This window comes from Herpailurus yagouaroundi, unplaced genomic scaffold (assembly GCF_014898765.1).
Source record: "Herpailurus yagouaroundi ecotype Mexico unplaced genomic scaffold, PumYag 139, whole genome shotgun sequence".
Lineage (NCBI taxonomy): Eukaryota > Metazoa > Chordata > Mammalia > Carnivora > Felidae > Herpailurus > Herpailurus yagouaroundi.
This window is the reverse complement of record NW_024412394.1, coordinates 40,902,659-40,925,041: the sequence shown is the minus strand read 5'-3', so window position 1 is coordinate 40,925,041 and position 22,383 is coordinate 40,902,659. Positions and strand designations below refer to the sequence as shown.

General features: G+C 38.4%; 1 protein-coding gene and 1 long non-coding RNA gene across 3 annotated transcripts in view; both read right to left on the bottom strand.

The window, feature by feature from the left end:
• Positions 1-19,951: 19,951 nt before the first annotated feature.
• LOC121029714 (uncharacterized) lies at positions 19,952-21,516 on the bottom strand. Its single transcript, XR_005789853.1, has 2 exons — positions 20,932-21,516; positions 19,952-20,097 (listed from the first exon to the last, which is right to left on the bottom strand). It is a non-coding gene; the product is annotated as an uncharacterized LOC121029714 (long non-coding RNA).
• A 42-nt stretch (positions 21,517-21,558) lies between these two features.
• BCKDHB (branched chain keto acid dehydrogenase E1 subunit beta) overlaps positions 21,559-22,383 on the bottom strand; it is a 212,508-nt gene continuing 211,683 nt past the window's right edge. Inside the window, exon 11 of one of the 2 annotated variants that reach the window (XM_040474023.1) lies at positions 21,559-21,855. The gene's annotated coding sequence lies outside the window, so the exon portion shown is untranslated. The remainder of the gene's footprint in view (positions 21,856-22,383) is intronic. The other variant, XM_040474021.1, reaches the window with a different exon arrangement.

The window sequence follows — 22,383 nt, the reverse complement described above, 5'->3', positions numbered from 1 at the left end:
TCTTTCTTTCTTTCTTTCTTTCTTTCTTTCTTTCTTTCTTTCTTTCTCTGTCCTGGTTGTTTGTTTAATCACGGATTTTTACTCTATTCTTTTTATATCTTTTCTTTATCTTCTTCTTTGTTTTTCTCTCTTTCTCTGGATTAAGCCTTACAGTTTCTTTGAGTCTCTGCCTGTTTCTTTTTTTCTTTTTACCTGACTTTCATCTTATTTCTCTTTATATGGGATAAGGTATCCCCCACACTTTTCCTTTTTCCAGGGTTACTTCAGTGAACAAATCAAAGCACACCTGGTGGAAGGTCCAAAATTTCCACCACTACGAGCAGTGGGATAGAGCAGCCAAAGACACAACAGAGTGCACACAACACACTCCAAAAACACTTCCTGGAGTACGAGGCCCTGGACAGGGTCTGACCCCTTTTAAATATAATAGTACTGGCAAGTTCAGGACATATAACAAGCTATAAAGAAACCTAGCCAAAATGACGAAATGGAAGAATTCTTCTCAAAAGAAATCCCAGAAAAAAATGACAGCCAGGGAATTGGTCAAAAGAGATATAAACAATATATCTGCACAAGAATTTAGAATAATAGTCATAAAACTAATAGGTAATCTTGAAAAAAGCATAGAAGACAGCAGAGAATTTATTGCTGCAGAGATCAAGGACCTAAGAAATAGTCATGATGAATTAAGAAATGTTGTAAATGAGATGCAAAATAAACTAGATGCAGTGACAGCAAGGATGAGAAGCAGAGGAGAAAATAGATGAAACAGAAAGTAAAGTTATGGTAAATCATGAAGCTGAAAAAAGAGGGAAAAGAAATTACTAGATCACAAAGGCAAAGTTAGAGACCTAAGTGATTCAACGAAATGAAATAATATCTGTATCATAGGAATTCCAGAAGAAGATGAAGAGAGAGAAAGGGGCAGAAGGTTTATTTGAACGAATTATAGCTGAGAACTTTCCTAATCTGGGGAAGGAAACAGACATCCAAGTCCAGGAGACACAGAGAACTCCCTTCAAAATAAACAAAAACAGGTCAACACCATGACATATCCTAGTGAAACTGGCAAAACACAAAGATAAAGAGAATTCTGAAAGCAGCTAGGGACAAATGGGGCTTCACCTAAAAGGGTAAATACATAAGGGTAGTAGCAGACCTGTCCACTGAAACTTGGCAGGCCAGAAGGCAGTGGCAGGAAATATTCAATGTGCTGAATAGGAAAAATATGCAGCCAAGAATACTTTATCCAGCAAGGCTGTCATTCAGAATAGGAGAGATAAAGGTTTTCCCAAGTCAAAAAACTAAAGGAGTTCAAGGCCACTAAACCAGCCCTGCAGGAGACCCTAAGGGGGACTCTGTGAGTGAAAAGCAGCAAAGACTACAAAGGACCAGAGACATCACCACAAGCAGGAAACCTACAGATAACACAATGACACTAAATCTTTATCTTTAAATAATCACTCTGAATGTAAATGGACTAAATGCCCCAATCAAAAGACATAGGGTATGAGAATGGATAAAAAAATAAAAAGCAAAAAAAAAAAAAAAAAAACCAAGATCCATCTATGTGCTGCCTAGACCTGAGGACACCTGCCAACTGAAAGTAATGGGATGGAGAACCATCTATCACGCTACTAGAAGTCAAAAGAAAGCCAGAGTAGCCATATTTATATCAGACAAAGTAGATTTCAAAACAAAGACTATAACAAGAGACAAGAAGGACATTATATCATAATTAAGGGGTCTATCCATCAAGAAAAGCTAACAACTGTAAATGTTTATGCCCCCGACTTGGAGCATAACAACAAACATAAGCAAACTTACTGATAATAATACTGTAATTATAAGTGACTTTAATATTCCACTTATGGAAATGGATAGATCATTTAGGCAGAAAACCAATAAAGAAACAATGGCCTTAAATGATAGATACACTGGACCAGATGGACTTGATGGATATATTCAGAAGTTTTTATCCAAAAGCAGCAGAATACATATTCTTGAGTGAACATGGAACATTCTCCAAAATAGATCACATACTGGGTTATAAAACATCCCTCAACAAATATAAAAGGACTGAAATCATACCATGCTTATTTTCAGATCACAAGACTATGAAATTGGAAATAAACCAAAAGAAAAATTTTGAAAAGCCTCCAAATGCATGGAGGTTAAAGAACACCCTACTAAAGAATGAATGGGTCAACCATGAAATTGAAGAAGAAATTAAAAAATATATGGAAGCAAATGAAAATGAAAACACAGTAGTCCAAACTCTTTGGGATGCAACAAAGGCAGTACTAGGAGGAAAACATATTGCAATCCAGGCCTATCTCAAGATGCCAGAAAAATCCCAAATATAGAACCTAACCTCACACCTACAGGAACTAGAAGTAGAGTGGCAAAGGAACCCCAAAGCTAGCAGAAGAAGAGAAATAATAAAGATTAGAGCAGAAATAAATAATATAGAATAAGGGGCGCCTGTGTCCGACTTCAGCCAGGTCACGATCTCGCGGTCCGTGAGTTCGAGCCCCGCGTCGGGCTCTGGGCTGATGGCTTGGAGCCTGGAGCCTGTTTCCGATTCTGTGTCTCCCTCTCTCTCTGCCCCTCCCCCGTTCATGCTCTGTCTCTCTCTGTCCCAAAAATAAATAAACGTTGAAAAAAAAAATTTAAAAAAAATATATAGAATAAAAAAAACAACAGTAGAACAGATCAATGAATTTAAGAGCTGGTTTTTTGAAAGAATAAACAAAATTGATAAGCCCCTAGCCAGACTTCTCAAAAAGAAAAGAGAAAGGAACCAAACAGATAAAATCAGGAATTAAAGAGGAGAGATCACAACAAACACCACAGAAATACAATTATTAGAGAATACTATGAAAAATTGTATGCCAACAAACTGGACAACATGGAAGAAATGGACAAATTCCTAAACACCCACACACTACCAAAACTCAAATGGGAAGAAATAGAAAATTTGAAAAGACCCATAACCAGGAAAGAAATTTAATTGGTTATCAAAGATCTCCCAACAAATAAGAGTCCTGGGCCAGATGGCTTCCCAGGGGAATTCTACCAGACATTTAAAGCAGAGTTAATACCTATTCTTCTCGAGCTGTTCCAAGAAATAGCAACAGAAGGAAAGCTTCCAGACTCATTCTATGAAGCCAGCAGTACCTTGATTCCCAAACCAGAGAAAGACCCCACTAAAAAGAATTACAGTCCAATATCCCTGATGAACATGGATGCAAAAATTCTCAACAAGATATTCAACAGTATATTAAAAGAATTATTCACCATGATCAAGTGGGATTCATTCCTCAACTGTAGGGCTGGTTCAATACCTGTAAATCAATCAACATGATACATCACATTAATAGAAGAAAGGATAAGAACCATATGATCCCATCAATAGATGCAGAAAAAGTATTTGAAAAAATACAGCATCCATTCTTAATAAAAACTCTTAAGAAGGTTGGGATAAAAGGAACATACCTTAACATCATAAAGCCATATATGAAAGGCTCATGATATGAGCTAATATCATCCTCAATGGGGAAAAACTGAGAGCTTTCCCCCAGATATCAGGAACACGACAGGGATCAGGAACATGACAGAGATGTCCACTCTCACCACTGCTGTTTAACATAGTGTAGGAAGTCTTAGCCTCAGCAATCAGACAACAAAATGAAATAAAAGGCATCCAAATTGGCAAAGAAGAAGCCAAACTTTCACTTTTCACAGATGACCTGATATTCTACATGGAAAACCTGAAAGACTCCACCAAAAATCTGCTAGAACTGATACATGAATTCCACAAAGTCACAGGATATAAAGTCAATATACAGAAATCAGTTGCATTTCTATGCACCAACAATGAAGAAACAGAGAGATATGAAGGAATAGATCCCATTTATAATTGCACCCAGCACCATAAAATACCAAGGAATAAACCTAATCAAAGAGGTAAAAGATCTATACACTAAAGACTACAGAAAACTTATGAAGGAAATTGAAGAAGACACAAAGAAATGGAAAAGCATTCCATGCTCATGGATTGGAAGAACAAATATTGTTAAAATGTCGATACTATTCAAAGCAATCTACACATTCAATGCAATCCCAATCAAAATAACACCAGCATTCTTCTCAGAGCTAGAACAGATAATCCTAGTATTTGTATGGAACAACAAAAGATCCCAAATAGCCAAAGTAATGTTGAAAAAGAAAAACAAAGCTGGAGGCATCACAATCCAGACTTTAGCCTCTACTACAAAGCTGTAATCATCAAGACAGTATGGTACTGACAAAAAACAGGACACATAGACCAATGGAATGAAATATAGAACCCAGAATTGTACCCATAATTGTATGGCCAACTAATCTTTGACAAAGCAGGAAAGAATATCCAATGGAAAAAAGACAGTATCTTTAGCAAATGGTGCTGGAAGAACTGGACAGCAACATGCAGAAGAATGAAACTGGACTACTTTCTTACACAATACACAAAAAGAAACTCAAAATGGATGAAAGGCCTAAATGTGAGACAGGAAACCATCAAACCCTAGAGGAGAAAAAAGGCAAAAACCTCTTTACCTCAGTCACAGCAACTTCTTACTAGACATGTCTCCAGAGGCAAGTGAAACAAAAGCAAACCTGAACTATTTGAACCTCATCAAGATAAAAAGTTTCTGTACTGCAAAGGAAACAATCGACAAAACTAAAAGGCAACCAACAGAATGGGAGAAGATATTTGCAAAAGACATATCAGATAAAGGGTTAGTATCAAAAATCTATAAAGAACTTACCAAACTCAATACCCAAAAAACAAATAATCTGGTGAAGAAATGGGCATTAGACATGAACAGACACTTTTCCAAAGAAGACATCCAGATGGCGAACAGACCCATGAAAAGATGCTCAACAGACCCATGAAAAGATGCTCAACATTGCTCATCATCAGGGAAATACAAATCAAAACCACATTGAGATATACCTCAACTGGTCAGAATGGCTATAATTAAGAACTCAAGAAACAACAGATGTTGGCGAGGATGTGGAGAAATGGGAACACTCTTGCCCTGTTGGTGGGAATGCAAACTGGTGCAGCCGCTCTGGAAAACAGTGTGGAGGTTCCTCAAAAAATTAAAAGCAGAATTACCCTACAACCCAGCAATAGCACTACTAGGAATTTATCCAAAGGATACAGGAGTGCTGATTCGTAGGGGCGCGTGTACCCCAAGGTTTATAGCAGCACTATCAACAATAGCCAAATTATAGAAAGAGCCCAAATACCCATCAACTGATAATTGGATAAAGATGTGGTTTATATATATAATGGAATACTACTTTGCTGTGAAAAAGAATGAAATCTTGCCATTTGCAACAATGTGATAAATCTGGAAGGTATTATGCTAAGTGCAGTAAGTCAGTCAGAGAAATACAGATATCATATGTTTTCACTCATATGTGGAATTCGAAAAACTTAACAGAAGACCATAGGGGAATAGAAGGAAAAATAAGTTACAAAGAGAGAGGGAGGCAAACCATAAAAGATTATTAAATACAGAGAACAACTGAGGGTTGATGGAGACAATGGGGGGGGGGCGGGGAGGGAGATGGGTGATGGTACTAAGGAGGGCACTTGTTGGGATGAGCACTGGGTGTTGTATGTAAGTGATATTTCACGGAAATCTACTCCTGAAGCCAAGATAGCTAAGTTGACAATTAATTATTTAAAACAAAAAACCAATAAGCTTGTAGTTAAACAGGTAATCTGCCCAGCTGTCTATGACAGGGCATAGCTGTGCTCCTTGTGCCAGTTTTCTCCATTTGCCTCTCTAAATCCATTCTCCATCCTTTTTTTTTGTCCTGCTCTGTTTCCGGAAAGGCTGGCTTCCAGTGAGTGCATCGCCAGGCTACCTTGCCCTATTGGCCTGCAATTGGGTTTGGCTGATGGGAAGCACTGGTAGGCCATCAGGAGGTAGGAGAGACCAAGATATGTATTCTCCTCTCTCCCCATGCTGTTTTGTGAGCAGCCATTCCATTTCTCTGTGGCCACAACTCTTGTCTTTAGTCAGGTAGTCCCTCCTCCATGGCTATAGCTCTCACCAGGACCCTGGACATACCTTCCCCCTTAGTAATGACTTCTCAGAGTTGTCAATTCCTAGATGCTTCACTCTCCCTTCCCAGTTCCTGACATCTGCTCAGACCTTTGTGAATAGTCCCTTTAATATAAAACTCTATTCAGTTAAAACCTATGAATGTGACATCTTTTTTTCTGCTGTGACCCTAACAAACTCTTATACATCTTAATACAAAGTTCAAAACTTTACAAAGGCAGGACACCTGGGTGGCTCAGTCTGTTAAGCGTCCAACTCTTGATTTCAGCTCAGGTCAAAAATCTCACAGTTTTTGAATTCGAGCCCCACCTTGGGCTCAGCACTGGTAGTGTGGAATCTGCTTGGGATTCTCTCTCTCCCTCTGTCTCTGCCCTCCTCTGAACATGCTCTCTTCTCTCTCAAAATGAATAAATAAACTTAAAAAAATTAAAAAAAATCTTTACAAAGGCATTAGTATAGTACTGTAGAAGATGATTTCTTTTTTAACTTTCCCTTCAGAGTTTACCTAACAAATCATTTGTGGATGTGTGTGTGTGTGAGAGAGAGAGAAAGCAATAGAGAGGGAGGGAGAGAGGGATGAAAAAAAAATGTGTTTTATTTCTGGTTCTGGCAGTAATCAGATGAACAAAAAGACTCTTTAGAACTGATGCTTAGGGACCATGTTTTAAAGAACAGGACAGTTATGCAATGCTTAATACTTGGCTAAGCTTAGTAAAGTATATATTCGGTATTTTATTACTTTGCAGTAAGCATGCTAAAAAAGAAATTCCCTTTTAACATGATATAATTCACAGTCCTCACTTTAACACCGCTGTTATGTTCTCTATTCCTGTGTAAAAAAAAAAAAAAAATATCAGAAGTAACAATAGTAATTATAATACACATAAAATTTTGCATCCTGATTTTTCCACTTAAAAGTATATAATGAGCATGTTTCCATGTGGCTACATAATTTTCATAATCATTACTTGCAAATTCTACATTGTATCTAATCATACAGATGTATCATAAATCACAAACCACTATAGCTCCTTTTTTTTTCCTAGGCAACTTTCCCATAATCTATATGAAAATTGTTACCGTGCACAGAACATCAAATAAATCTGAGAGACATGAGGTCTTTCCTCACAAGAGTAAACCAACTTAGGACTGAAGTATGCTTGCTCCAGGATCTAGAGTTGTCTGCAAGACTGGCAGGCAAATTGGCTGCTGGTCTCTGTGTACCGAGAAACAGAGCAGCTTTGTGCAGAAGCCTATTCTCAGAGAAGAGGGAGCTAGGGAACCAGACATAGACCAGTGGCAGGGCTTGAGCCCCAGGAAGGGACAGAGGTTCTACGGACAATTGATCTCTTTCACCAAATATCCATGAGAGGCTGGGGGCACATGGCCACACCATCTTGGGATCCATGTATCTCAATGGGAGATGAGAGACTTTCCTGCTTCCAGGGAGAACACAGCACTCTCAGGACTCCAGGAACCCAATGAATAGCGTTAATAGCAAATGCTATGTGGGAGGCTCTGAAGGGAAATTCAGGGCAGTAAGTGCCAGCTGCAGGTGACCCCTGAGATAGTAGCAACCCCAAGGAGACTCCCATAACAGCTAGCAGCAGATATTTCTGCAGGGAACTGGAGCCAGAACCAAAGAAGCATGGACTCCACTTGGTTGTTCAAATGACTGTTGTAAAGCAACCCTCCAGCAAATCCCCTAAATAAAGAAACCTCTGTGAGGCTGTCTAGCAGTTGGGACAAAATTGTTTTAAACAACACTTCTTGTTACTATTAGTAGGGCTTTAAGATTTCCTCTGGGTTAAGGTAGTCTAGGAAAGGTGAATTGTACTTTACAATTTTTATGTTAGATGGAAGGTACGTGGACATTCACTACATTGTTCTTTAACTTCTGAAGTATTTCACATAAAAGATGAAGGGTGAAAGCAAACATGATTTAACAGAAGGAAGGTAAATATAAGGAATTTGCACAAAGTGTTCTCAAAAAAAAAAATTGCTATTGGACTGACAATAGGCATTTTAAATTTCTCTGAAAAAGAAAATTCCCAAGGGCTGTTTTTCAGCCATATGGGTAAGTTTAACAACGGTTCTAAGGTCTCATGACAGCAGTAAAGAATTTTATATGAATAAGCCCCAAAGAGTACATCTTCTAAAAGACAGATGCTGTGGAACTGCTCATTTTCCTGGCCTAAGGGAAGGTTGCAGGGATTCAACTTCTGTAGACTGAAAGTCTGAATTCATTTATTTTATGGCTAAGACACTTGACATTAATACACCAGTATTTGCAGCTAATTTGCATGTTGTAGATAAGAAAATATCAAGCACAATACCTATAGGAGTCCCAAAGGTGGAGAGTTTTATTCAAGTATATTTTGTTAAAAACACATGGGCATTCTCTTGTCAAACTGAATGCACTTCAAAGCATTTAGAATGATTGAATTAGAATGTGTTTGGTTGCAGGCAACCGAAATTCAGCTTAGAACAAAGAAATAGTTTATTGTTAAGATCCTGGGGTAATTCTTCATGAAAGGAAATATGGAACCATGAGGCTGTACACGGCAGGAGAGGAGCTGGCCTTGGGGGTGACTGATTCCAGAGACTGAAATCTGGCCAGGACAGACTCCATCCTGTGCTGCAGCCTTCCTCAGTCTAAGGATTCTGTTCTTTTTCAGATAAAGATGGTAGCCATGGGTCCCTCCAGAATAACATCTTTCCAGATCCATTTGTTTGAAAAATCCTGAAGAAGAGCTCTGATTGGCCCAATTTTGGTCACCTTCTATCCTGCAACTAGCCATTGTGAAATGGTGTCCTACCATTGCACACCTCAAGTCTACCTTGCAGCCTCAAGTCTACCTTGCAAGGCTACCTTGCAGCCTCAAGTCTACAGATTCTACTAACCACAAAGAAGGGGATTATAGCACAGATAGGGCCACTGGGAGGATAACCCTGAGCCAGGATGACCTTTCATTTGTGACGCTAAGAACAGAAATTAAGAAAATAGAGGGAGGAGCCAAGACGGCAAAACAGCAGTTTTTTGTGTATCTTGTGTCCATGAAATACAGCCAGAACAACACTAAACCATCCTGCACACCTAGAAAACTGATTGGAGGATTAACACAACAATCTGCACAACCTGAGCCATAGAATTCAGCAGGTACACGGTGCGGAGAGGTGAATTTGGGGAGTGAGAAGATGCAGCGGGCAGGGAGTCGCTTTTGCAGGTGGAGAGAGGATGGAGACAGGGGGTGGGGGATGGGGGGGGACAATAAAGGAAAAGCACCCCTCCCCAAAAGCAGTTGGAGAGAAAGTAGAAAATTGGAAAGAGCTGCAGGGACTAAACTAAAAAGGGAGAAAGGAGAAAGGAGAGGGTTTAAATTCCATTAAGACTGTAAACAAGGGAAGCGCAAAGTCTGCAACTCTGCAGCTCGATACCTGGCAGTGCTCTGGTGGGAAGGGCAAATCCCCAGGAACAGATTGGGGTCTGGGAGGTTCTCAGGCCACACGGGGAAAAGCAGTTCCACTGCTAGTACGACATTTGGTAGAGACTGTTGAAGCCACCTGGTCCCAGCAGACTCCAGAAAATGGCCACATTTACTGATGCTGGAACAAGGTTGTTAAGGGTGAAGCCTGGTCCCAGATGTGAGTTGTGACTTTCTTTTTTTTTTTTTTTATTTTTTTTTTATTTTTATTTTTGGGACAGAGAGAGACAGAGCATGAATGGGGGAGGGGCAGAGAGAGAGGGAGACACAGAATTGGAAACAGGCTCCAGGCTCTGAGCCATCAGCCCAGAGCCTGACGCGGGGCTCGAACTCACGGGCCGCGAGATCGTGACCTGGCTGAAGTCGGACGCTTAACCTACTGCACCACCCAGGCGCCCCTGAGTTGTGACTTTCCATAGTCCCGGAAACGCTGCTGCTACACTATCTCGCGAGTTTTTTCCGGGGCAGGCTGGCACCCAGCCACAGTCTCAGGGCACCAGCAGCAGGGTCCAGCAGGCATTCCTGGGTGCAGCCGGCATTCGGCCATTGCTCAGTGAGACCCTCCCACAGAGGGGCTGAACGGGTGAAAGCCACAGTCCTTCAGAAGTAAGGGACTGGAGGGGTGCCTGGGTGGCGCAGTCGGTTAAGCGTCCGACTTCAGCCAGGTCACAATCTCGCAGTCCGTGAGTTCGAGCCCCGCGTCAGGCTCTGGGCTGATGGCTCAGAGCCTGGAGCCTGTTTCCGATTCTGTGTCTCCCTCTCTCTCTGCTCCTCCCCCATTCATGCTCTGTCTCTCTCTGTCCCAAAAAAATAAATAAACGTTGAAAAAAAAAATTAAAAAAAAAAAAAAAAAGAAGTAAGGGACTGGGGAAAACAGCCGTATCTGAGACAAAACTCGGGAGAGAGGTACTGCCTGGGGCCTGGTCACAGAGAGTGGAAAAGTGGGAGTGGATGAAAGCTGAAGACAGAGGTCGGGTGCGCGATCGCTGATCCCGGAGAACAGACTGGGTACCTGGGTGGGGCCATTTTCACCGCTCCCCGCACATGCGCATACACACCTACAGCACCACAACACTACACCCCAGTAGGCTAGCAGCACCATGTAGTGGACAGCGGAGCAGTTACACCGAGTCCCGCCCAACTGGGCCAACCTCACTCTTCAAGAACACAAGTTTCACTGCTTACTTAGTTTATGGACTAAGCGCTTCATAGTCTGACTTATAGGGAAAAACGAAGTAATTTCTGTCCTATTTCAATTTGTCAGCAGGTCCATCTATTCAATTTCCTTTCCTTTCTTTTTTTTTTTCTTTTTCACTTCTTTTTCTTGAATACAGAAAGAGAAAAAATCATTCTTATTTTCACTTATTAAAAATATTTTTCTTTAATTTCTTTACTATATTTTTTACTTTTGTGTAAATTTTTTCACATTCTATTTTCCTTCCATCATTTTTTTTAGTCTACTTCAGTGTATTCACTTTTTCAAATTTGCAAATGATTTCCTTTTTTTCTTTCCCTTTTCTTTTTCATTTCTTTTCTTTTTCTTGAATGCAGAAAGAGAAAACCTTCATTTTTATTTCAATTTCTATTAAAAATATTTTTCCTTAATTTTACTATTTTTTTGCTTTTATGTAAATTTTTTCAAATTCTATTTTACTTCCATCATTTTATTTTAGTCTACTAGAGTGTATTCACTTTTTCAAATTTTCAAGTGATTTCCTTTTTTTAAATCTTTTTTCTCTTTTTTGTTTCCTTTCTTTTTCTTGAATACAGAAAGAGAAAAAATCATTTTTATTTTTAATTGTTATTAAAAATATTTTTCTTTAATTTATTTCTACTATATTCTTTACTTTTGTGTAAATTTTTTCAAATTCTATTTTACTCCCATCATGTCATTTTAGTCTACTTCAGTGCATTCATTTTTTCAAATTCTCAAACTATTCCCTCTCCCCCCCTTTTTTTTTGTCTAATCTGTTAAACCACTTTCAACACCCAGACCAAAACATACCTAGGATCTAGCATCATTTATTCAATTTTTGTGTGTATGGGGGGGGGGGCTAATTTTTTAATTTTAATATTTTTTTAATTTTAATTTTTATACTTCATTAATTCCTTTTCTCCCTTAAAAATGACAAAATTAAGGAATTCACCCCAAAATAAAGAGCACAAAGAAACGACAGCCAGGGATTTAACCAACACAGATACAAGCAAGATGTCTGAACCAGAATTTAGAATCACGATAATAAGAATACTAGTTGGAATCGAAAATAGATTAGAATCCCTTTTTTGCAGAGATAAAAGAAATAAAATATACTCAGAATGAAATAAAAAATGCTATAACTGAGCTGCAACTATAGATGGATGCCACAGCGACAAGGATGGGTGAGGCAGAACAGAGAATCAACGATAAATAGAGGACAAACTTATACAGAATAATGAAGCAGAAAAAAAGAGGGAGATTGAGGCAAAAGAGCATGATTTAAGAATTAGAGAAATCAGTGACTCATTAAAAAGGAACAGCATCAGAATCATAGGGGTCCCAGAAGAGGAAGAGAGAGAAATAGGGGTAGAAGGGTTATGTGAGCAAATCTGAATGGAAAATTTTCCTAACCTGGGGAAAGACACAGACATCAAAATCCAGGAATCACAGTGGACCCCCATTAGATTCGACAAAAAGCGACCATCAACAAGGCATATCTTAGTCAAATTCACAAAATACTCAGGCAAGGAGAGAATGTTGAAAGCAGCAAGGGAAAAAAGTCCCTAACCTACAAGGGAAGACAGATCAGGTTTGCAGCAGACCTATCCACAGAAACTTGGCAGGCCAGAAAGGAGTGGCGTGATATATTCAGTGTGCTGAATCAGAAAAATATGCAGGCAAGAATTCTTTATCCAGCAAGGCTGTCATTCAAAACAGAAGGAGAGATAAAAAGTTTCCCAGACAAACAAAAATTAAATGAGTTGGTGACCACTAAACCAGCCCTGCAAGAAATTTTAAGGGGGACTCTCTGAGTGGAGAAAAGATGAAAAAAAAGTATATATATATATATGTATCTCAAAAGCAACAAAGATTAGAAAAGACCAGAGAAAGCCACCAGAAACTCCAACTCTACAAGCATCATAATGGCAATAAATTCATATCTTTCAGTACTGACTCTAAATGTCAATGGACTCAATGCTCCAATCAAAAGACATGGGGTAACAGAATGGATAAGAAAACAAGACCCATCTATATGCTGTTTACAAGAGACCTACTTTAGACTTAAAAACAACTTCAGATTTAAAATAAGGGGATGGAGAACCATCTATCATGCTAATGGTCAATAAAAGAAAGCCAGAGTAGCTATACTTATATCAGACAATCTAGACTTTAAAATAAAGACTGTATCAAGAGATTCAGAAGGGCATTATATCATAATCAAGGGGTCTATCCACCAAGAAGACCTAACAATTGTAAACATTGTAAACATTTATGCACCCAACGTGAGAGAACCCAAATATATCAATCAATGAATCACAAACATAAAGAAACTCATCGATAGTAATACCATAATAGTAGGAGACTTCAACACCCCACTCACAGCAATGGACAGATCATCTAATCAAAAAATCAACAAGGAAACAATGGCTTTGAATGACACACTGGACAAGATGGACTTATCAGATATATTCAGAACATTTCATCCTAAAGCAGCAGAATATACATTCTCCTCCAGTGCACATGGAACGTTCTCCAGAATAGACCATATACTGGGACACAAATCAGCCCTAAGTAAGTACAAAAAGATCGAGATCATACCGTGCATATTTTCAGACCACAACGCTATGAAACTCGAAATCAACCACAAGAAAAAATTTGGAAAGGTAACAAATACTTGGAGACTGAAGAACACCCTACTAAAGAATGAATGGGCCAACCAAACAGTTAAAGAGGAAATTTAAAAGTATATGGAAGCCAATGAAAATGATAACACCACAACCCCAAACCTCTGGGACGCAGCAAAGGTGGTCATAAGAGGAAAGTATGTAGCAATCCAGGTCTTCCTAAAGAAGGAAGAAGGATCTCAGATACACAACCTAACCTTCTGCCTTAAGGAGCTGGAAAAAGAACAGCAAATAAAACCCCAAAACAGCAGAAGACAGTAAATAATATAGATTAGAGCAGAAATTAATACTATCAAAGCCAAACAAACAAACAAACAAACAAACAAACAAACATAACAAAACCAGTAGAACAGATCAATGAAACCAGAAGCTGGTTCTTTGAAAGAATTAACAAAATTGATAAACCACCAGCCAGTATGATCAAGAAGAAAAAGGAAAGGACCCAAATAAATAAAATCAAGAATGAAAGAGGAGATCACAACCAATACAGCAGAAATACAAACAATAATAAGAGAATATTATAAGCAATTATGTGCCAATAAAAATGGGCAATCTGGAAGAAATGGACAAATTCCTAGAAACATATACACTACCAAAACTGAAACAGGAAGAAATAGAAAATTTGAACAGACCCATAAGGAGGAAGGAAATCAAATTAGTAATCAAAAATCTGCCAAAAAACAAGAGTCCAGGGCCAGATGGATTTCCAGGGGAATTCTACCAAACATTTAAGGAAGAGTTAGCACCTATTCTTTTGAAACTGTTCTAAAAAATAGAAATAGAAGGAAAACTTCCAAACTCTTTCTATGAAGCCATCATTACCTTGATTCCAAAACCAGACAGAGACCACACTAAAAAGGAGAAGTATAGACCAATTTCCCTGATGAACATGGATGCAAAAATCCTCAACAAGATTATTAGCCAACCAGCTCCAACATACGTTAAAAAAATTATTCACTATGACCAAGGGATTTATACCTGGGATGCAGGGCTGGTTCAATAGCCACAAAATAATTAACGTGATTCATCATATCAATAAAAGAAAGGACAAGAACCATATGATCCTCTCAATTGATGCAGAGAAAGCATTTGACAGAATACAGCATCCTTTCTTGATAAAAACCCTCAAGAAAGTAGGGATAGAAGGAGCATACCTCAAGATCATAAAGCCATACATGAACCACCCAACGCTAATATTATCCTCAATGGGGAAAACCTGAGAGCCTTCCCCCTAAGGTCAGGAACAAGACAGGGATGTCCACTCTTGCCACTGTTATTCAACATAGTATTGGAAGCCTTAGCCTCTGCAATCAGACCACACAAAGAAATAAAAGATATCCAAATCAGCCAGGAGGAGGTCAAACTTTCACTCTTTGCAGATGACATGATACTCTATATGGAAAACCCACAAGATTCCACCAAAATACTGCTAGAATTGGTTCATGAATTCAGCAAAGTTGCAGGATATAAAATCAACTCACAGAAATCGGTTGCATTCCTATACACCAACAATGAAGCGACAGAAAGAGAAATCAAGGAATTGATCCCATTTACAGTTGCACAAAAAACCATAAGATACCTAGGAATAAATCTAACCAAAGAAGTTAAAAATCTATACACTGAAAATTATAGAAAGCTTATGAAAGAAATTGAAGAAGACACACAAAAAAATGGAAAAATATTCCATGCTCCTGGATAGGAAGAACAAATATTGTTAAAATGTTGATACTATCCAAACCAATCTGCATATTCAATGCAATTCCTATCAAAGTAACACCAGCATTCTTCACAGAGCTAGAACAAATAATCCTAAAATTTGTATGGAATCAGAAAAGACCCCGGATAGCCAAAGCAGTCTTGAACTAGAAAACCAAAGCAGGAGGCATCACAATCCCAGACTTCCAGCTATACTACAAAGCTGTAATCATCAAGACAGTATGGAACTGGCACAAGAACAGACACTCAGATCAATCGAACAGAACAGAGAACCCAGAAATGGACCCACAAACGAATGGCCAGCTAATCTTGGACAAAGCAGGAAAGAATATCCAATGGAATAAAGACAGTCTCTTCAGTAAGTGCTGCTGGAAAAACTGGATAGCAACATGCAGAAGAATGAACCTGGACCACTTTCTTACACCATACACAAAAATAAACTCAAAATGGATGAAAGACCTCAATGTAAGACAGGAAGCCATCAAAATCCTCAAGGAGAAAGCAGGAAAAAACATAGGTAGATGTTTTAAATGACCAAGAAAACATTTCAAAAATAATTATTCTAACTCTTTAGTCACTGTATCTTCTGAAAATTTTATAGTATAACAAAATATTTATGGTAGCCAACTAGGCTTCAGCAAGAAACTGAAGGACTTTAAGCAAAACAAGACCTTAGTAATTATTTTCTTAAAGTGATGGACTAAAATATCCTAAAAACAAAGACATTTACTTATCAATACTATTGGTGAACAACTAGGTTATACTAAATAATTTCCTCCCATCAAAGGACCTGACAGGATTAGCCATTGTAGGACCAGCCATTACGTGGCCTTTATTTGCTGATATTATGATAGGAAAAGATAAGATTCAGTAGGCAGAAAGGGAGAGGCTAGGACTTGAAGGTCCTTGGGTGGGGAAAAACACACATTTTGGGACACTGCTGGGAGCCTCTGACCACAAGCCAACTCCCTGAGGCGTAAGGTTCCTCTTCAGAATGTAGCAGACACCACTTACTCCCCCTCAGGTTTTCTTCAGGAATTTGACCTAACTAAAAATAAGTAGTAGACCCTAATACGTACCCACAAGGAATGGTATGGCCATAGACCACCTCTCATACAATGGAAATGAGCCAATCGAAAATGATTAGGCGTTTAGAGTTACCTAGCCAATAAGGTAGGACCTGAGAAGAAAGAAGGGGAAAAGAAAGGGGCCAAGCAAAATCCTATAAAACAAGGCCCCTTGCCTATAGTTTTGGGCATCCACTTTCAAATACTCCTTCTCTGTAAAGAGAGCTTTCGTACAAGTCTTACTTTTTTTTTAATGTTTATTTTCATTTTTGAGAGAGACAGAGCATGAGCAGATGAGGGGCAGAGAGACCGGGAGACATAGAATCCGAAGCAGGCTCCAGGCTCTGAGCTGTCAGCACAGAACCCAAAGTGGGGCTTGAACTCACTAACTGTGCAATCATGACCTGAGCTGAAGTCAGATGCTTAACCGACTGAGCCACCAAGGCGTTCCTACTATTCTTACTCTCTAATCTTATACTCTGATAAACTTTTGCCTGCTTCTCATTTTATTCTGTGTCTACTTCTTCATTCTTCCAAGGGGTGAGAGAGAGAACCCTGGACATTGAGGTAAAAAAATCTTGCAACTATATCATAATTACATAAAAACATATGTAATGTAATATTCTTTCACATGGTACAGACATTAAAAAATGAAAGAAAACTTCCATTTTGATGAAAAAATAATTTTTATCTTACAATTTATTTTTCCCATTTGGAACTTTCTGCTTTTATTTGCTTTTTATTTTCTTTTATTCTATTTTCTTGTTTTTTAAAATTATTTTTCTTGAGCTTTTTCCTCCTTTATTCTTGCAATCATGGATTTCTACTTTTCTCTTGAAAAGATTTAAAGTCTACGATTTGACCTCTGAGTAAAATCTTGGCTGAAGCATATCAGTGATATTAAGTTGTTAATATTTTGTATTGTTTTACATTTCCTCCTTGGTTCCATAGTTACTTAGCTGGATATGTTTTTATTCTAAGTAGTTACAAATGTTTGTTATTAATTTGGAATATGGAGGAAAAACATGGTGCTTTTTAATACTTTTTTTTTTTGCTTTTTAATATTTTTCTGTGTACCTTAGTATTTGATCAATTTTTTTAACTATGTGCGCTTTAAAAGGTGATACAGTCTCTGTTTACAGGGACAAAGTTTAAGATATATTTCTGTTGACTCCATTCTATTATTTATTCCTATCTACTTCATCTAACAAATTTACAGTGGGATCACAAAGTTGTCTTCTACAACTATTCTGTCCATATTTTCCTTTTTATAAGTTTTGCTTACATTTTTATATTACACCCTTAGAACAAATAATCTGGGGCACTTGGGTGGCTCAGTCATTTAAGGGTCCAACGTTGACTCAGGTCATGATCTCAAGGTTCATGAGTTTGAGCCCCACATTGGGCTCTGTGCTGTCAGTGCAGTCCCAACTTCAGATCCTCTGTCCCCCTCTCTTTCGGCCCCTCCCTTGCTCATGCTTGTGTGCTCACTCTGTCGCTCAAAAATAAACATTAAAAAAAGAACAACTTAACTGTTATATCTTCCTTGTAGTATATTTTTTGTTACGGTTGACTGCATACTTCTCTCCCCTTGTCTTTTACTTTGTCTGATATGAATTCTGCCACGTTTGTGTCCTTCATATTTATTTTTTGCCTAACTCTGACTTGTTCATTTTTAAACTTTAACCTCTCTAGGTCAACTTATTTCAAGATCCTTCCTTAGTATATATCATTTAACTGGATTTTGTTTGTTAAGCCACTCTACATTCTTTCTTTTTTAACTAGGGAATTTACCCGGTTATATTTATAGTCATAATTGTTACATTTGGCCTCGCTTTTCCCTACTTTTCTTTCCTTGTTCTTTAAACATTTTTTCCCCCATTTTCTTTGCTAGGGATGTTTCTTAATTAAGTCTGCATCTTAGAATCTAGCTCAGTACCTGGCCTATGACAAGTATCCACTACAACATTTGTGGAATTAATTAGTAAGTATAGCATAGATGGTTTGTACAATGCTATGAAAGATACACATGCTGCTTTTAACCCTATTAGTGACTAATTTTCAGAGCATTTAGAAACCAATCTTAAACTTTCAAGACTAACAAGAGAATAATAAAGTTCTACTCCTCTTTACTGAAACTGAAGAATTTGGCACTTCTGAATTCCTCTTGGCAAACCTACTACTCTAATCTTTGTCAATTTAAGTCACATTTATTATCATGACCATTTTCTTATTTTTACAATAGGGAACATTTGTTTTGCATAAAAAGGGTAGTTAAGACAATTGTTTTAGATATAGATCTTTTTATTTAACTTGTTTTCATTCTTACTTCCAGTCTTTTCCAGCTATGATTTCCTCATTCTTGTTCTTATTTTCTCCTTTTCCTGGCAAATATCTTTAATTATGATGTTTGGGGAGGTATCAGGTATCAGGGTTTCTAAATCTTTGTCCATGTATGAACATTTTCTATTTCTTTCCAAACTAGATGGCCTCGGGGAGTGTATCAGAGTCTCCAAACCTCACGTCTCTCTGGAAATTCTGACAGGATGGCTTTGGGGTCACGCTTCTCACTCCTCAGCCAAGCATTTCTGCTAAAGGCAACACTGTGTGCCTAGCTGGTTAACACCCATCAGATATATCCTCAGGTATACTTGAAATAGGTACAAGTGTGAGAACCAGTCTTTCAGAATTTAGCATCGTTGACAAGGCTGAGGCCAAGTTTTGTTTCTGCACGGGTAACCCGACTTTCCATTCTGAGGCATCAGATGGGGCTGGGCCAGGGCCATCTCTGTGGCTAGTGCTGAATGGCACTGGGGTTGGCAGCCCCTCCAGAGCCACATGCAGTGGGGCGGGAGTTCCCAACAAATGTTCTCAAACAAACATCAGTGCTGTTACTAGAAGGTGGGGGGTAGGGATGCCTGGCAGCTGGAAACGACACATGTCCACCACAGGCAAGCTGATGGGAAAGGGATTTCACTCAACCAAATGTGGACCCTCTATGGGGTATCTTCTCAGTATTCTTACTCAGAGTTTCTAGATTATGTGACTTAAACCTAAAGGGTTGAACTGAGGTCATTTTCTTGCTCTTGTGCTTGTGATCTTGATCTTGTGTTTTTTCCAATGGATACAGGTCTGTACATGTATGTAACTTGGGTAATACCTATCCGTTGTATAGAATGTGGATGTTAATCATGTTTTTTTCCTAAAGGAATTGGGAATTATGAAGTGTAGAAGATTACCTTCACTTATATATCCATGTTGTCCCAGAGAGTGTGGCCTTCCTGTGCTGAGCTGAGAGTCCTGGGGACTTGGAATTTAGTGTTCATGTAACACCTCCTAGGCGTCTCATTCCACCGTTCACATTTTTAAATTTTTTTTTTTCAACGTTTATTTCTTTTTGGGACAGAGAGAGACAGAGCATGAACGGGGGAGGGGCAGAGAGAGAGGGAGACACAGAATCGGAAACAGGCTCCAGGCTCCGAGCCATCAGCCCAGAGCCCGACACGGGGCTCGAACTCACGGACCGTGAGATCGTGACCTGGCTGAAGTCGGACGCTTAACCGACTGCGCCACCCAGGCGCCCCCGTTCTCATTTTTATAGTGTGAAGCATTTGCGTCATGTAAAGAAAATGTACTTATCACAATTATTTAGATGTATATATCCTCTGCCACAAACTGAGTTTAATATTAACTGTAAGCCATTTATTTTGGGAGGGAAAAGGGTGTTTAGTGGTGGGGACTGAAGGGCTAACTGGAAGGGGAAATGCCTTGAAACTCAGGCTCCTAGTGTGTAGATTATCCGCGCAGTTGTCTTCATGCTTGCTCTTTCAAAACAGAGTAACAGAAAATAAAATTAAAATGGCTTAAGGGAAAATTCTTACAAGACCAGATGAATAGAAGAAATAGTATTTAAAAGATATCAATGGCAATTAACTTAAAATAAGTAGCTTTAACTAAAATTATAAATTATATCAACTAAAAAACCTCGTGCAGCTAAAACAAATATGTTTGAATAGAACCCATTATAGGCCAAGATATGGTTGACTACTGCATATTTCCTGGTTTTCCTAGGCTGACCATGTGAGTTAAGAGTTTCCTGCAAGGATGCCTCATGACTTTGGAGGACAGTGAAAACAAAGTCAAGGTCCATGTTGAGTTTTGGCATCTTAAACTCAGAATGTCTTGTATCATAAGCCAACTGGATTCACTAAATGTCTTCCAAACTTGTTGCTGACAAATACATCTTTTCCCATTCGATAATATACAGGTGTTTCTATTTTTAAACCAAGCACAGGGCTTTATTTTTACCCTAACAAGTGCTCTGGTTCTTTATTTCAGCCCATTGCTATATAGAATCTGTGATAAAGTGCCTTTAATTTACCTCCAAGTTTCTTGCTAGCTACAAATATCACTGTAGATTTCTGTATCCTCCAAATATATCTGATAAAAATGAACAGAACACAACTTTTTAAATTTTAAAAATTTAAAAAGTTTTAAAGTAAAATAAACATTTGTCATCATAAGAAAATATCCATTATCTTCATAAAGAAAGGAAAATGCTGTATGACCCTATTTCTCTGATTTGTAGGGAGGCGGATCTTTCTGCTGGAACTGGGGAGAACAAACTTTTCTGGAATCTACGGAAGGGTGACAGACCTCACGGCACCATCTGTGAGGGCTGGGCCCGCAGCGATGAGGTGTTCGGCGAAGGGATTCCTGAGGCTGTTCAGGCCTGTCTCAAACTATGAGGAAGGGCAGGGTGAGAGATGAGGGGCCCTGGCAATGTCCCCAGCCCAGAGGTTTCCTCTGCCAGAGCATTTGTTGTTGCTCATGTTGTTCTGCTTTCATCTACATAATAATAGAAAGGGCATGGAAAAAGATATTTGCTTTGCAACATCATGGCAAAAAAAAAAAAAAAAATTCCAACTGTATCAAAAGCTTGGCAATTTTATAACAAAAAAAAGGCTCATACTGTCCAGCTCCCACAATTGGGAAGCGAGGCAGCAAGGATAATCCTGCCACGCCTGCCAGCTTCTGGAGAAAAAGTGAGTATGTCCATCAGTGGATCTTGTTGAGACAAGAGAGAAGGACGAGGAAAAATATTCCACAAGTTTCATACATACAACCATCTTAACCACAAAGAACTATAATAAATATAATGAAGTTGAAAATCTGCATTTCTAAACATTTCACTTTCATTCAGATTTAATTGACAAGATAATCTATTACTCTGACTAAAATTCTTTTAACTAATGAAAAAAAAAAAAAAAAGGACACATGACCTGAGGACAATCTGATTTTGCTTTATTGAATATTATCCCAATCCAATATTTACAGATGTAATTAAATGGAATTTATAAGACTACCAAGTGGAACATTTAAAAAAGTTAATCTGAGACACTCTTACTGGAAATCATCGATTCATATGTGTTAATACCATAACTAATTTAAAATTTTCAGCCAATATCCAAGGTGGTTCAGTTCATAAAAACTCTTTTCAAGAAGAGAGAAGTCTGAGGAAATAAAAAGAAAAACGTTCAGAAAAATATTTCCGTATCTAGTCACAATCTTCCAGTTTTTCTGTAAAAGAAATTCGATAACAATTATAGACATTCTGGCCACCACGAACTAACAGATTTCTTAACTGCATGACTATTTTCCTCAATGCCATATTTTGCTTTAAGCACAGAAAAACTATTTCTTCTTTTGTCATGTTTTCATGATAGGCTTACACATTTTTTTATGTTTAAAAAGAAATATATATCCAAATTTAAATCAGCACCTACATACTATGGCCACACATTGTTATTACCTTGACTGTCCATTAGAGATAGTCCATGGAACGTATAGGATGGACAACAAAGATGGCGTTCCTCTAACTAGTCGTAAGTGTGACTTACTGTAGAAGCCAGTGGCTTTCATAGACATTCAGAGGACACCAGATCTACTATTGTCTGAAAGAACACCAGGGATATGTTCCTGGTGTTTGGGACTAAGGGCCCAAATTTACATCTGCAACATTGTCAAAATAGAACTGCAAAAAATTGGGGATCACAGTGGCAGATGGGGGGCGGATTTTTTTCTCTCTGTGTACAAATTTAAAGGTAT